The sequence below is a fragment of the Poecilia mexicana genome, unplaced genomic scaffold (assembly GCF_051168715.1).
Source record: "Poecilia mexicana isolate PSO_F unplaced genomic scaffold, ASM5116871v1 scaffold_14, whole genome shotgun sequence".
NCBI lineage: Eukaryota > Metazoa > Chordata > Actinopteri > Cyprinodontiformes > Poeciliidae > Poecilia > Poecilia mexicana.
This window is the reverse complement of record NW_028263383.1, coordinates 27,252,449-27,266,950: the sequence shown is the minus strand read 5'-3', so window position 1 is coordinate 27,266,950 and position 14,502 is coordinate 27,252,449.

Genomic DNA, 14,502 nt, shown 5'->3' with positions numbered 1-14,502 from the left:
ATGACAGAAATTCCTATTTTTGAAACATCCAAACCACACAAACAATAGCAACTGAACCAAAATAAAGTACAAAGTGCGAGACCAAATGATGCAAATTGTATATAAAAAAAAATGGAAACAATTAGATAAAGTGGTGACCTAATTGTTGTACATTGTCTTCATCACAATCATTAGTAACTTGGTGACTGGATAACTACATAATTCCACGCTCTTTATTAATGTACCTTTATTTTGAAGAAAACCTATGAAAGCGGAAGGGACTCTTTAGCATTTCTGCAGTAGCTTTTTGCGCTAAGGTACGCTGCTCCCCATGTTTGCTCACGGACTGGAATAGTTAGCAGCTGGTCGGAGTGAAACAAACAACTTGCCATTCAAACGAAGGGGGGCAGGTCTGCGCTCGACCGGAGCACCCTGGGAAATGTAGTTTTCTTGGGCACCTGCCAATCTCACGCTTAATACTGACAGAAGCAGATATTATCCCTCACAACTTTAACTTTTGTATAACTTGACACCATTTTCATAATATAACACCTGTTAGTTTTAACCAATAAATGATCTAGACATAAAAAGGCTGCTAAATCTAAGGGATTAGATAATGTTAGAGACTAAACATTTATATTAGAGAACAGAGCCAGTCCAAGGATATATGGGCAGTTTAATTTGGGGCCTCTTTAGATTTTAAGGGTGCTCACTCCTGTAGTTGGTTGGCCTTATTTAGGAGTTGACATGTTACTGGGTCCACCCCTATGTCATAACACAAACGGTGTTATGACAGACGTAAAACTCAATGTGTTACCAGAGGCATTTTTTCCCTCATCAGCCAAGGTTAGGGAGGGGTTGCACGATGGCACTTTTGGTAGTATTGTTGCCTTGCAGCACAAGGTCTTTTGGTATGAAGTTTGCATGTGGGCTCTCTCCAGGTACTTCAGTTTCCTCCCACCGTCCAAACACATAACAGCTAGGTTAACTGAATACTCCAAGATTGTTTTCTCGCCTCATAGTATGGTTGGACTCAGTTCAATTGGTAACCAAAATTGCAACATTAGTTACCGACTCAGACGTATCATTGCCACAGGAGATTAAAGGAATTCTCAAACTTGCATGAAAGAATTGTGGCAACACTGGATGGAACTCAGATTTTTGTGGAACTTTAGTTTTAATAGAATGCTCAACGCTGCCACCCTGGGAATTTCACCCAGAGAATATTACCTTTTGTTTAAGGCACACAGGTTCGGTTATGCGAAGGATTGAAACATCCGAGACAGTTCAAAGTTTACAAAAACCATTTATTAAATTCTTTTTTAAATGCCCTTTTTAAAACCAGTTTAAGAATGAAAAACAAAGGAAGTCAAAGAAAGTAGAAGAGCTACAGTAGCTGAGGTTACCGGCCGGAGGGGGCGCTATGGTGACGACATCCACCAAACACAGCAAACCAAAAAAACAACAACCTTTAACACCAGACGCAGTGAGACAACCCAAACTCAAGAATCACAGCACACAGAAGAGGAAGACACCGTCAGCGGACCTCAGCAACTGCAAACAAACAAAAACAGTTAACCAATATAACAATCTTAAATCTCAAAATAAAACAATATCAACCCGACTAAATAAACAAAAAGGGCTGTAAACAAAATAAGAAATAGAAATTAACTATCGATAGACAATACAAGTTAAAACATCAGGACCAGGCGTGGCCCTCTTGCCCCACCAAAGCAGGAGGTGAAATGGGCTCGCCGATGCCACACCCCAAACACGCTTCAATGAAGGCGGATGACGCCGCCGCAGTCCAACTTTAAAACGATTGTGCAGAAATCCGGGAGATGAAAGCAAATAGGCAAGGCAAGGCAATTTTATTTATATAGCACCTTTCAGTCAAAGACAATTCAAAGTGCTTTTACAGAGAAACAATACAAATCAGACAAGTAACAAAATAAAAAAAATAAAAAAAATTCAAGAATAGGCAACTTCAAATAGAAATGTTTTTAACCTTGTTTTAAATAAACTCAAAGTTGGGGCAGACTTGCAGTGAGCCGGAAGCTTATTCCAGAGGGCTGGAGCATAAAAACTAAAAGCTGCTTCCCCGTATTTTGTTCTGACTCTCGGAATGACTAATAGGTTTGACTCAGTTGATCTTAAAGGTCTGGGAGGTATGTAGGGCTGAAGAAGATCCGTAATATAATCTGGGGTTTTGTTGTGTAGAGTTTTATACACCAATAAAGAGATTTTAAATTCTATTCTTTTAGCAACTGGGAGCCAGTGCAACGATCTCAGAACTGGACTGATATGTTGATCTCTTTTTGTTTTAGTCAGGACTCTTGCAGCTGCAAATAGAGATCCGGGAGACCAATGCAGACAGAGCAGAGCAGCAATGGTCCAACTGTGGGGGACCTGCGAAAATTAGTCACCATTTTAAATAAAACTGGAACAAACTGGAGCTTAGATGAGCGTTAATTTCTTACCTGCCAATCCACAAACATGCGCACACACACTCGCAGAATGAGGAAGAGAAGGAGCGCAGCGCAGTGGGCGTTTTACCTATTATCACACTTCAATTTAGATTTTCTGACCAAGATCAGCTAAAGTGCAGGGAGAGAGAACACCAGCGCAACATGCACCAGCCAGCGATTTGTTGCTTTTCGCTGCCAGAGCCCACAGGACGCGAGCCACACAGTGGGAGAACAAAGACGACACATGCCTGAATGAACGCCGCAGCTCCTTATATACACCACGCCCACCTTAAGAACCGGAACTTCTCGCCTGGAAACTACTTGTATGGAATGATGTATTTCTATACCACTACAGAATCAAGATGAGGAGATAATCCTCATTTTGATTAATGATTAATCAAATATCATGATGTAAAGCTCAAAAAAGTTTATTTTACTTCCCTTTTAAGGTCATGTGTGTTAGGTTCTCTTCAAGCAGATGAAACGTCATAATCGGGTCTCTCAAGGGGATGACACCATAAAATGGGCCTCTCCAAACCCTCTACAATCAATCTTTTATTTTTGCGTGCTAGGATCAGTATAACGTCCTTCTGGGTGCATCCAGAACAAAACCAAGCAGGGAAACAACTTACAGGTCAGCATAAAAAAGAAATTGAAGCAGCATCTGTTATCAGCACACATACTTGCTGACTGCAAGCGATCCGAAGGATTACCTGCTGTTCACACACATGGCCTCACTCCGCAACTCCCCTACAAGGGAGCAGGATGGAAAACATCTGTGAGAAGTTGAGAGGGAATGTTGCAGCTCTTGTTTTCTGACGTTCAGTTCATCTCACCTCCACACATGGATTGCATGAGGATGATTCAGTGTTGCCAGATGAGTCCTTAACAATCAGAATCCATCAGAGAAAATAATTTTGCACTACTCTTTTGCTGTTGATGTTTTTGTTGGATATAAGTAGACTTCTTCGAACCTCTGGAGTTTTTGAAGTCTAATACTAGGAAGCAGCAGTTTTACTACACTTGAGAAAATGTAGGTGCAAATTGATGTAGGCAGCACATTTTTCTCTGAAGCAAACCAGCAGCCTCAAAGTTTACAATTTACACATGCAAATCCCAAATCTTATTTAGGCAAAAAGATTGGTTTAACCAAATCTTGTTTAAATCTTTTGCACTTAAATTAATGAAACAAAACATTTCTGCTCAACATGTTTAGCTATAAATAAAACACATTAACATCAGAACTGTTCGGGTTTTTTATGTAAAATGCCTTCCTATAGCTATTTGACATTTTTACACCCTAGACATGTTAAGAACTTCTGAACTCCTGTAGTTTTTAGGGTTTTCTGTGCTCATTCAAAGTTGGGTCTATCTGAAAATGTCCTGTTAAAAGAGAGTTTTTCCTTTCTACTAATACTTGATCCAATAACTGATCAATTCAATTTGTCTGACGTACATTATAATCTGGATCAAATTGGGATTACCTGATTTAATTTAAATTTGTCTTTATGACTGTGCTGTACTCACTTAACTATTCAAATGAATGTAGAAAGAAAGTGCACCCTCGGGCAACCTGTGACATCTTTGGACTTGAGCACTTCAATTAATGTAAATGAAAAATAGAACGTGAATACATCTTACATTCCCCACCTAAAATGGCCATAAAAATCACACAGAGACAATATATTGAAATATATATAAACTAATTTGTCATGTAAAGTACTTTGATTTTTGCTATGAATTAGCACTTTGAAATAAACTGAAGTGAATTGTTGCATCTGCAGGTAGGAGGACATACAAAACAAAAAATGCATCTATACAAATTTTAATCACGGTGGCCAGAGACGTAGGGATGGATGCTGAAGAGTCATTTTTAAATTCTTTTTCTCAAATTCCTTGAGATCAATTGAAGCATGTCTGGATCCAGCTTTAAGTATCAGTTTTAAAACATCAAAAGTGTTTCTCTTAATCATTTAATCCTCTCAACTTTAGTTGAAGCAACCTCCCAACGAGTAAATTCTCCCGTCTTTCTTTCAGGGAGAATTATGTCTATTTTCTTTGAGCTCACAGCCTTTCCCGCCAGGGCTCTAATTGGAAAGAACAATTAGTCGTAACAGCAAACAACAAGCTAATCATTAGACAAACAAGAGCAGGAGCAGCGCCATCACAACAGGGAGATAATTCGGTCCGCAGCATCGTTTGTTAACATGAGGAGGAAAAATAAACTGTTTGTGACAAGCAGCTCTTTTGCTGCCGATTTTCAGATGCTTGAAAGCAGATGAAAGGATAAAAAGTAAATATTTACAACTTCCAGTGAAACATTTCAAATATTAATAGGCTGAAGTAATCAGTAAGCATTCATTTATGAGTTGTATATGTGCTCAATATTCAGAAAATATTGTTTTTTCCCCCTCTGTAAATCAGAGTGATTGTGTGTGGAAATAAAAACATTAAAATGCAAATGTAGGTAAATCACAGTTGGCTAGTCCACTGTTTATTGAAACAAACTTTAAAGAGTAACTAAACCCCAATAAAACTTTTTTTTGCTGACAAACTGTATAAATTAATCATTATGCTTCTGTGCAAATTTTGATATTTTCACATGCATCTGTGTTTAATTCTGCAATAGTTTGTCTGAAACCATCTCAGTGCTGCCCTCGTTGGTTTGAAGCTGCACTGTTGTAACCACATTTTTCAATTGGTTACAACAGTACAGCTTAATTTGATTGAAAGAACATTCAGAACCTCAGGTTTGAAGATAATACTTGAATTGGAAAACTGTCAATTCAATAAATAACTTACTGAATCAAGATTTATATTTAAAATCCCTTGAATAAGTTTGTAATAAATACCTGCTACAAATAAAAATCTAGTTATTAAAACTGAATATTAACTACAAGATTAAACAAAGTCAAAACCAGTTATTAAAGCTCTGCAAACCTGCCAGCATTTAATCAAGTTTATTTGTAGCAGAAAGTCAATTCAGAGTGCTTTACATGATAGAAACATACAAAAAACAAAGAAGAAACATAAGATTGCAGTAACAAAATAAGGAGAAGTAATAAGTTATATTCCAGAGTAGAATTAATCTTTTTTCCTGTGTTTATTGTTCTAGGCTTGATTGAAAGGACTGTGTTTCAGCTGCTGTGGAATGTTATGGAAGTTTGTACCAGATTAGAGAAGTAGAAAAACTGAATGCTGCTTCTCAATGTTTGGTTCTGGGATGCAGATCAGACCAGAACCTGAAGACTGAAGGCTGATACATCAGCAGAGTTTTAATGTACTGTGTTGCATCAAAGATTTGTAAGCGATTTATAAACTAACAGTGATAGGTATTTTCTCAAACCTATACAAAAAAGAACCACAGACAATGTATATGAGTTTTCAACCAAACTTCTGCAGAAGGAGAAGACACAGTGAACTGCTTCTCCAAGCCGCTCACCATGTGTTCTGAAAACCTTCAGTTGTTTGTCCCTTTTATTAGCAAGAAGGGTGTGAAAAGGAATGGAGGGGGGTGAAACCCACATCCTATCTTCACAGTAGAATACGAATTCAGAAACAAAGAAGGGGGACACAGAAACTTAATTAACACACAGATATGTTTTCAGCTCAGGAGTATCCCAGGAAGATCTAAGATTTAATTGTGCCTCCACAGTTTCAACAAATTTGAACACTAAACCTCTAAATAGAAAAACAACTAGTAACATAAAATTACAAATGTAAGAATGATAACAAACATAATTCTAACAAACAGTATTTTAAAGTCTATTCTCTGACCGACAGGGAGCCAGTGGAAGGGTTTTAGAACCAGAGTGATGTGATCCATTTTCCTAGTTTTTAGTTTTACTTGTTCTAGATTTTAATCCACTGTAAATCTGTCGCTGAAAATCTTTAACATTTTCTTCCATTCATATATTTCTCACTATTTTCATTGTCATTTTGGCTAGAATTTTATTTTTTAAAGCATTTTGAGTATAAATTGCAGGACCTGCAGAGTGTCGCTGGAGAGAAACTGGGTGGCTGGCCCAGAAAAATAGCAAATAGATGAATTGATATTGTCAACCTTAGCCGTGTTTCCGTTGACCATATAACTTAACATTTTGAAAATAAATACACCTAATGGGAATACACCAATTTTGAAAAACGCTTGTTTCTTGATAAAATGTTTGGCATTAGAAGGAAGTAGTGTTTTTTGGCCGTATCAAAATTGTTTCATTTAAAAAATTTTTACCCATCACATAAGTTACATGATCAACAACTGGATGTTTTCACTGGACCAAGACGAAGATGACAACAGGAAGTAGTTGGAGGATGATGGCGGGGCATATTTTTAATGACATATCGCATGAGTAAACTTATTTACATGTGATTTTAATTGCATTTAGTATTTAATGGAAAAACCGCATTGATGGGACCATCTGAAAGTTGTTTTCAGTTTTCTCTTCAATAAGTCAGTTGGGTTTAGTTTTAACACACATCCCTTCCTTGGTTCCAGACAAACGGAGTTCAGCAGACCAAATGTTACCCTCCACTTGTCTTCCTTTCCATTTCCTTTTATTAACTCTCTGCAAATTGATCACAAAGCTTGTTCCTTGACTTTCTGGCTGCCCCCGGTTCCATCTGAAAGTCTCGGCAAGAACTCATTGTCTTTTGTAGTCTGTTACAGTTTGATGAATCGCACCGGTTCCAGGGATCACAGCGCACACTCTCCATACCCCGAGCCCCCGTTTTAAACCTGCACTAAGCCTGCAGACTTTTCAGGAGATAATAATTCATATTACTTTCCACAGTCTGAGGAGATGACAGCCTGCATAGCTTCTAAAAATACATGATGAAACGCAAGTTCATATGTTTCTATAGGAATGACTCTGGTCTACCTGAATGAAGGCTGTGAAAAGTGTTTCCTTTGATTCTGTTTCGCGTTCGAAGCCACAGCTGTCCTTGCAACATAAACCATAACATTAATAATTAAACACTGCAGGGGTGAGAATATTCACAGTACCAGTTGATGAATGAGCACCTCTGGTTTTCATATGGGCCGATGTCAGGAACACAAAGCTGTTTCTTTCTTCATGCTCCCTTAGAAAAAAGATTAGATCATGCAGTGCATGTAGATGTATCTGTATGCACTGGATAGAGGCACATATGGAAACTGATTAGGGCCACTGAAAAAAAAGCTTTTTTCTCAGAATTCTGAGAGAAAAGCCAGAATTCTAACTTTTTGTTGTTTTCTTTTCAGTGGCCCTTGTTCTCTTCTGTAATATATAAATAATGTCTGATTTATGATGAGTTGCTATTTTTAGTTTTTGTAATTTATTTAGTTGGATTCATTCAGTTATTTTTGTCTATTAAATAAATTGTTTTTGTTCATATCCTTTATGTTGTAGATAAAGCCATCCATCTCTTTATCAAGTGTTCAATATTTTCAAAAATGTCTTTCAAAGTTTTAGTAATTTAAAAAATTTTTTAAGATAACTCCCGGTGCTCCCAGTGCTAACTGCAGACATATTGGTCAGAAAAACAATCTGAGCCAAGAGGAGGATCTTAGCGCTCTCAATCATGCTCACATATACACCGCTCACACTCCGCCATAGTTGACCACAGCAGAGTCTATTACGAATGCTAGGACAGTTAGCATGGTAACCAATGATAGCGGAAAAACAGTTTTCCCGCAACTGTAAGTTGTTTCTCCGCCATTAACATATTTAGCAGCACATACACAAGAATGATTGACAGCACAAATTTCCTCCTTCTGGCTCGTATTGGTTGTTTTTGACCAGGAGCGTTGCATTTCTTCAGTCCATCTCATCACATACTGTCAAAACATGGGTACAATTTTAACAAATGTGTTAAAAAACAGATTTTTAAAAAAATAAAAGTTACATCCTGCAGTTTCAATGTTGTCTTTGTTCACTCAGACACTGCATTAAACAGTGGAATAAATGAGAATTCAAAGCTTACAGTTTAAAAGCAGTGGTAATGAGCATAAACAGCTCCTTAACTTTTAAACATCAATGCCAAAAGACAAATCTACCAGAAGGCTGCAGCAGAATGGAGGACAAATAAAAATCCAGATTGTTTGCCCACCAGCCAAGGTTGCATCAGATGAGATGTGACGGTCAAGTCTAAAAAAGCCCCAAGTGTTTCATGCATCACTTCTGAGCAGCTCTGTGGGCCCCAGCGGACAGACAAACGATGCCAACAGTACAGACGGGTTAGAAGACAGGGAAGAGACAGATTACAGAGGAACGACTCCACAAGATCATTGGAAATCATTTGGGCTCCAAGACACAAATATGGCTTACACGGTTACACAGTCAGACAGTCAGCAAACTAAAGAACATCAACCTGCAGGTAAGATGCTGTTAGGATGTCTCTGCTTTTCCATTATAAATATGCCAAAACTTTGGTAATAATCCACTAATGTAAAAACCCCCCACAATTTTGCAGTTACAGTGTTCCCACTAAATTAGAAAATCACACATGACTAAGTTTATTAACGCAATAAGTCACAAAATAAAACATGCCATGCCATCATCCTCATGCTTTTTCTTCTTCGTGGTTTGTCCCAGTAGTAAAATCAGATTATTGGTTATGTGACTTGTGTGATGCAGAAAAAGTGTTCCCATTGCAGTTTTGTGAAATAAACCAACTTTGATACAGCCAAAAATCCTAGTGTCTATCCAAGTTTTTTTTATTTTTATTTTAATTGGCTTGTTTCCAATAAGCAAATTTATTTTCAAAATGTAAAATTGCACAAATACATGGTTCATGGAAATTTAGCTAATGATCCAGAAAACATCTACAAGTCAACCTGGCGCAGAAACAAAAAAAGGAAAAGTTTTGGGTTGGTCTAATCAAAGTCCAGATTAAAATCAGACAGAAGCTTTGACATGATTTTCACTCATAAATGTGGAGGGGAAAAAATACCTCCCCTAATCTAAAGACTCATCGTTTTCTATTCCAAACATTTGATGCTAGCTGTTACCACCAAGAACAATGCAACCACTTAAGTTTAAGGGGGAGTTATTTATTTATTTATTTATTTACATGAAAACAGGTTTGTTGGAATATTTTTTTCGACTAAGTAAAAAAATGTTTTTTAAATAGCACCAATCACAGACATTAAAATCACAAAGAGCTTCACAAAGAAACAAAATCAAGAATATAAAAACTGACAAAGGTAGCAGACTAGTCTGACTGGTTTTGTTTATTTTCTTTTGCTTATTGAATGAAATCTTCATGGAAAAAATATTTTGTGTGTAGAGGTAGAAACAGAAAAGATTTGTGATTCTATAGACATGATTATTAGATATTAATTCCTGCTGAAAACCAGGTGAGGTTTTATGGACTGAACTCAGTGTTGTTCCAAGAATCTGATTCAGTAAATATTTAAATGAAGATAAAACTTAGAAATGATTACAGTAAAAAGGTGTTTTTCCTCACTGTGACCATGAAGCTTCATCTCTGACCAGCACTGTAATAATTGGGCATCATGGGTAAAATAAAATCAAAGCAGAAGGAGCTGAAAAACAATTAGAGTGTAAAACTGGGGTGTTGCATTCTGGAGGAAGTTAGACAATGGCTTTCTAAAGAATATCCATACAGGCATTAGGCCCCTTTTACACAGAGTCGTAGCTGAGTTTCTATTTACCATAAAACTGTGCAAAAGAGAATTACAAAAATAAATTTGCTCAATGAAAACAAGCCAATGTCGAAGACCCTGAAAGCCCTGGGTTAATTAAATAATTTATTTCTAGTTTTAGTTTAATTAATCGTAAAATTGTCTTTTGTTTTAGTAATGAACTGATTGATTATTCACAACATGCACTGTGACCCACTGGTGAACTGTTATTGACAGATTATGTTTATTATATCAGTCATGGGGTTGTGTGGAAATTTATTAGTAATCAGTATCTCACGGACTATGGAGGACCAAAACTGACATGATAAAAAAATAAAATCATAAATATATATTTTATTTTTCCTTGTCCTTACACATGTTGACATCAAGAAATGTATATATTTTGTTTTTCTTTCCTTTATACATGCGCTGTCATCAAAAAATTTATACTAATTTTTCTTTTCCTTACACGTGTTTTTGTCAAGAATTGTATATATTTTCTTATCCATTTTCCCTAAACATGCGTCTTTGTCAAGAAAAGTATATATTTTGTTTTGTCGTTTCCTTATACAAGCGCCTCCTTTTATTACTTTTCCTTGTGCATTGCAGCATTGTCGTTAAGAAAAGTTAAATGCAAATGAGGGGCGGTGTCGTCAGGCTTCAGCTTCTGCTGATGGGTTGGTTAGCATCACACTGGACATAGTAGTGAAACAAATGTTCAAAAACTCAGAGAAATTACTCCATTATTGCATTTTTTTATACCATACTCTGATAGCAGGCAGCTAGATAATTATTTCCCAAAATCAGTTTTCAATTTGACTTGAATTGAAACTGAATTTGAGAAATCTGTTGTTTTCTTACATGTTCTTCTCAAATAAATATTAAACAACAAAACATGTTAATAAATGCAATAAACACATGCTCCTGTTTACTAAGAGTTTGTAAATAATAAATGATTTGTCTTATGTCCTCTTTTAGTGGCATTTCAAACTGTTTTTACTGGTGCAAAGACTCATGACTGTAGCTCCTAATTAACATGCTTGTTTATTTTGGGCCTGCACTCATAAGCGAGTAATGAATCCCTGAGTCCACCTGGAGGAATGAATCAGACATTTTCTAAAAAACAACAACAAACCAAAACAAAAACAAACCCCTTCATCAGGTGCTGCACATATTTGGCCTTTACTGAAGGATTACACAAGCTGCAGGTTTTAGGCATGAATTAAATGAAGTTAATCTTTGGCCTTGACATTTGGATTGTAATTAAAATAAAGGAGAGAAAGTTGTGCAGCCGGATTGCAGGCTTTCTGCAGCTCGCCTTGATTGCAGCCAGCATTCCTGTTTGTGTAAAAAAGGGGAACTGAGTTAAGCTGTAATCTCTTCCTTGTGACTCAGATCAAATCCCGAGAACAATCAAGCTTCTAGCAGAACTCGGACCTCGTCTTAGAGCAGGGGTCACCAACTCCAGTCCTCAAGGGCTACCACCCTGCAACTTTTAGATTCACCTCTGCTCCAAAATGTTTGAATTCCCTCACCAGCATTCATTCCTCTCTGCAATAGGCTGGAAACGAGCAGTTTATTTGATCCAGGTGTGTTTGAGCAGAGACGCATCTAAAAGTTACAGGATGGTAGCCCTCGAGGACTGGAGTTGGTGACCCCTGTCTTAGAGGAACCGCCCACCATGACAGAACAAAACACAGATCTATGCAAACAAAATTCTGCTGGTCGAGTGGGCAGAGACCCGCTTGTTAAATAGGCTATAAGAGCTTCCATTAACAGCTGAAATGTACAATTATAATCTGAAATGCACCAAAGATGCATGAAATGTAATATCAGTCACATTTAAGGTGACCTACTATGCTTCCCTGACCAGGTTAGGATAGTTCTATGGTCTATACAAAATCTGCACAAAAACATTTGTAAATAATGAGATTTTAGGGCCTTACGTCTTTAAAAAGCAGAAGTGGAGCCTCCTGCACAACCAACAAGATTAGTGCATTTTCAAACTGCACATCTTTATTATTTAATAGGTAAATCAGACTCAATAATTAAATCTTTTCCTTTGCAGTTGGTTAATCATTAGTGGTGGGGCTCGATTAAAATTCTTACTTGAGCTAATTGGAGGGTTTGTAATTAAATTGTCAAAATAGGCAACATTTTTGATTCAAAAATGCTTTTTTGGTTTTAGATTATTGAATAAATAGACATGTGAGATCAACAAAGATATTAAGATATTATATCCTGAACTAAAATTAGAACAACTTAAACTCAATTGGAAAGCTAATTCCAATGTGTTTCAGGGCTTCCATATTGTGACATGATATTCACTCCCAGTGGTACATTTTTTAATAAAGCAAAAATCACAAGACAGAGTCAAAGCAGTTACTAACATGTGGGAAACGTTTTTGACATATTACCAATAAAACCTGAGAAAAAGGGAACCTATTAATCTTATATTTGTGTTTTGTTTTTATTGCCTTGTTTTTATTACTGCATCCCTCTTCTGACAGGCAGTAATGTTTTCTTTTTCTTCATTACCTGCAGAGAGTTTGGCTGCAGGACCCGATGAACCTCCAGAGGCACTCGCTCCATCATCCTATGCATTTTCCATCTGTTAGATAGATGAAAGCACAAATTTCTTCATTTTTGGTTGCTTTCAAACACATAAATCACAAACTTTTATATGCTGTGGAAATATGCTGAAAGTCTGCCTCCTGACAGTGAAAAAAATGGCCATAATCTATAGTTCAGTTCATGCTCCAGCAAAAAAACAAAACAAAAAAAAAAACAATCCTCTAATGTGGACAATCAGAAACTTGACTTCGGTCTCTACATTAGTTTTGTTTTTTGCTTATTTTTTAACATGTTCTGTCAGAGTAGCAATAGAAATTGCTATGACTGCCAAGCTCAACAGATTTGTTTTCACAAGCAGAGTATCAAAGCTTTCATGGTAATACCATTATTAGAAATTGCCTTGGGTTTATTTCAAATAAAATGTACATGTAAAAGACAGAAAAAGAAAAGCTGCTCTTCTTAAAAGAAAGAGAGAAAAGACCAAGAAACAACAGAAACACACAATTCATTTAGAACAACAATGACTGCATTTCCATTCACCATATGATTGCACAAAATAGAATTACAGAAATAAATTTGCTTAATGGAAACATGCCAATTTTGAACAAACATGTTTTTTGAAAGGTTTTTCAAAAAAACCTTTCAAAAGGTTTTTTGAAAGGTTTTTCAGCCGCAACAAAGTTTGTATATTTTTCAATGCTAAATATTAAAATGGTATTGTTTTACTGTTGTTTTTTGTTTAAAATTATAATACTCACAGAAAAAAGGATTTATGATATTACAATTTCTACAATTTAAACTTTTCAGTTTGCAAACTGATAACAGGATCCTAATCCGAATAATACCAATTTGAAAGTTTGTGGAGATTTTCTTTGGCCAAAACAAACTAACAAAATGTTGTAGGATGAAGGACTTCTTGGTTGTAAGAAGGGTCTGTGTCCTTTGTGTTAGTTTGCACGAGATTAAGGTAGAGATGTCTATTCTGCAATGCTGATGTAATAAAAAAAAAACATGGCAGATGTTGCTGAAAATTGCAATTTCATCACTTTTTTGGGCACAAGACAAACTCCTTGACACAACAATGTGCACAGCAGTATTAGCAGCACTCTATTTGTTTCTGCTTTTATAGAAGGAACTTGACGAGAGATAAAACCTCTAAAAAGTGTGATTCTGTTGTGCTTCTTCGAGCTGTTAATTTTCAGGTAAAGCCCAGCGTTATTCATGTGCTTTTTTCTTTAGGACATATTCAGTTTAGTTTTCTAAAGAAGTAATAAAATATTAAAAAGGTAGATTAGCTGTAGGGACAAAATATCACGGGGGAGACCAAATCTGTAGTCAAACAGTATTTGTAGTAATAGTGACGCTAAACGGGACTAATGTCTTGTTTACAGTATGGTAACGATATTGGAAACAGCAAAAGTCATTTATGTTAATATGCTTGATTAGCATAGCAGCTTAATTAAATAAATTTACTTTAAACTTCTGAGAAATAAAACATACATAATGAAACTTCTACAGGCATGACGGATTTATAAGAAATCCGTCATCCGTCTTGTGGTAATGCTAACATCATTGATGTTAGCATTACCACAAGCATTTATGAGCAGAGTCTGCTTTTAATGTAGATTCAAACTAAACCTTTTTCATTTTCGTCTTGCAGGCTGGCGTTTGTAAGAACGAACCTGTCAGACCGGATAGTAGAGGGTAGAATAGGTTATCTTTTCTGTCTTTTACCTCTCTCTCCGTCTATCCCTCTACCTTTTTAGATATAGGTTTTAGCATAGACTGAAGATGAGGGTTCGTTCACAAGTGTTTCCACGTAAGACGAAAAAGAAAAGTATTAGTTCCGAGGCCGTT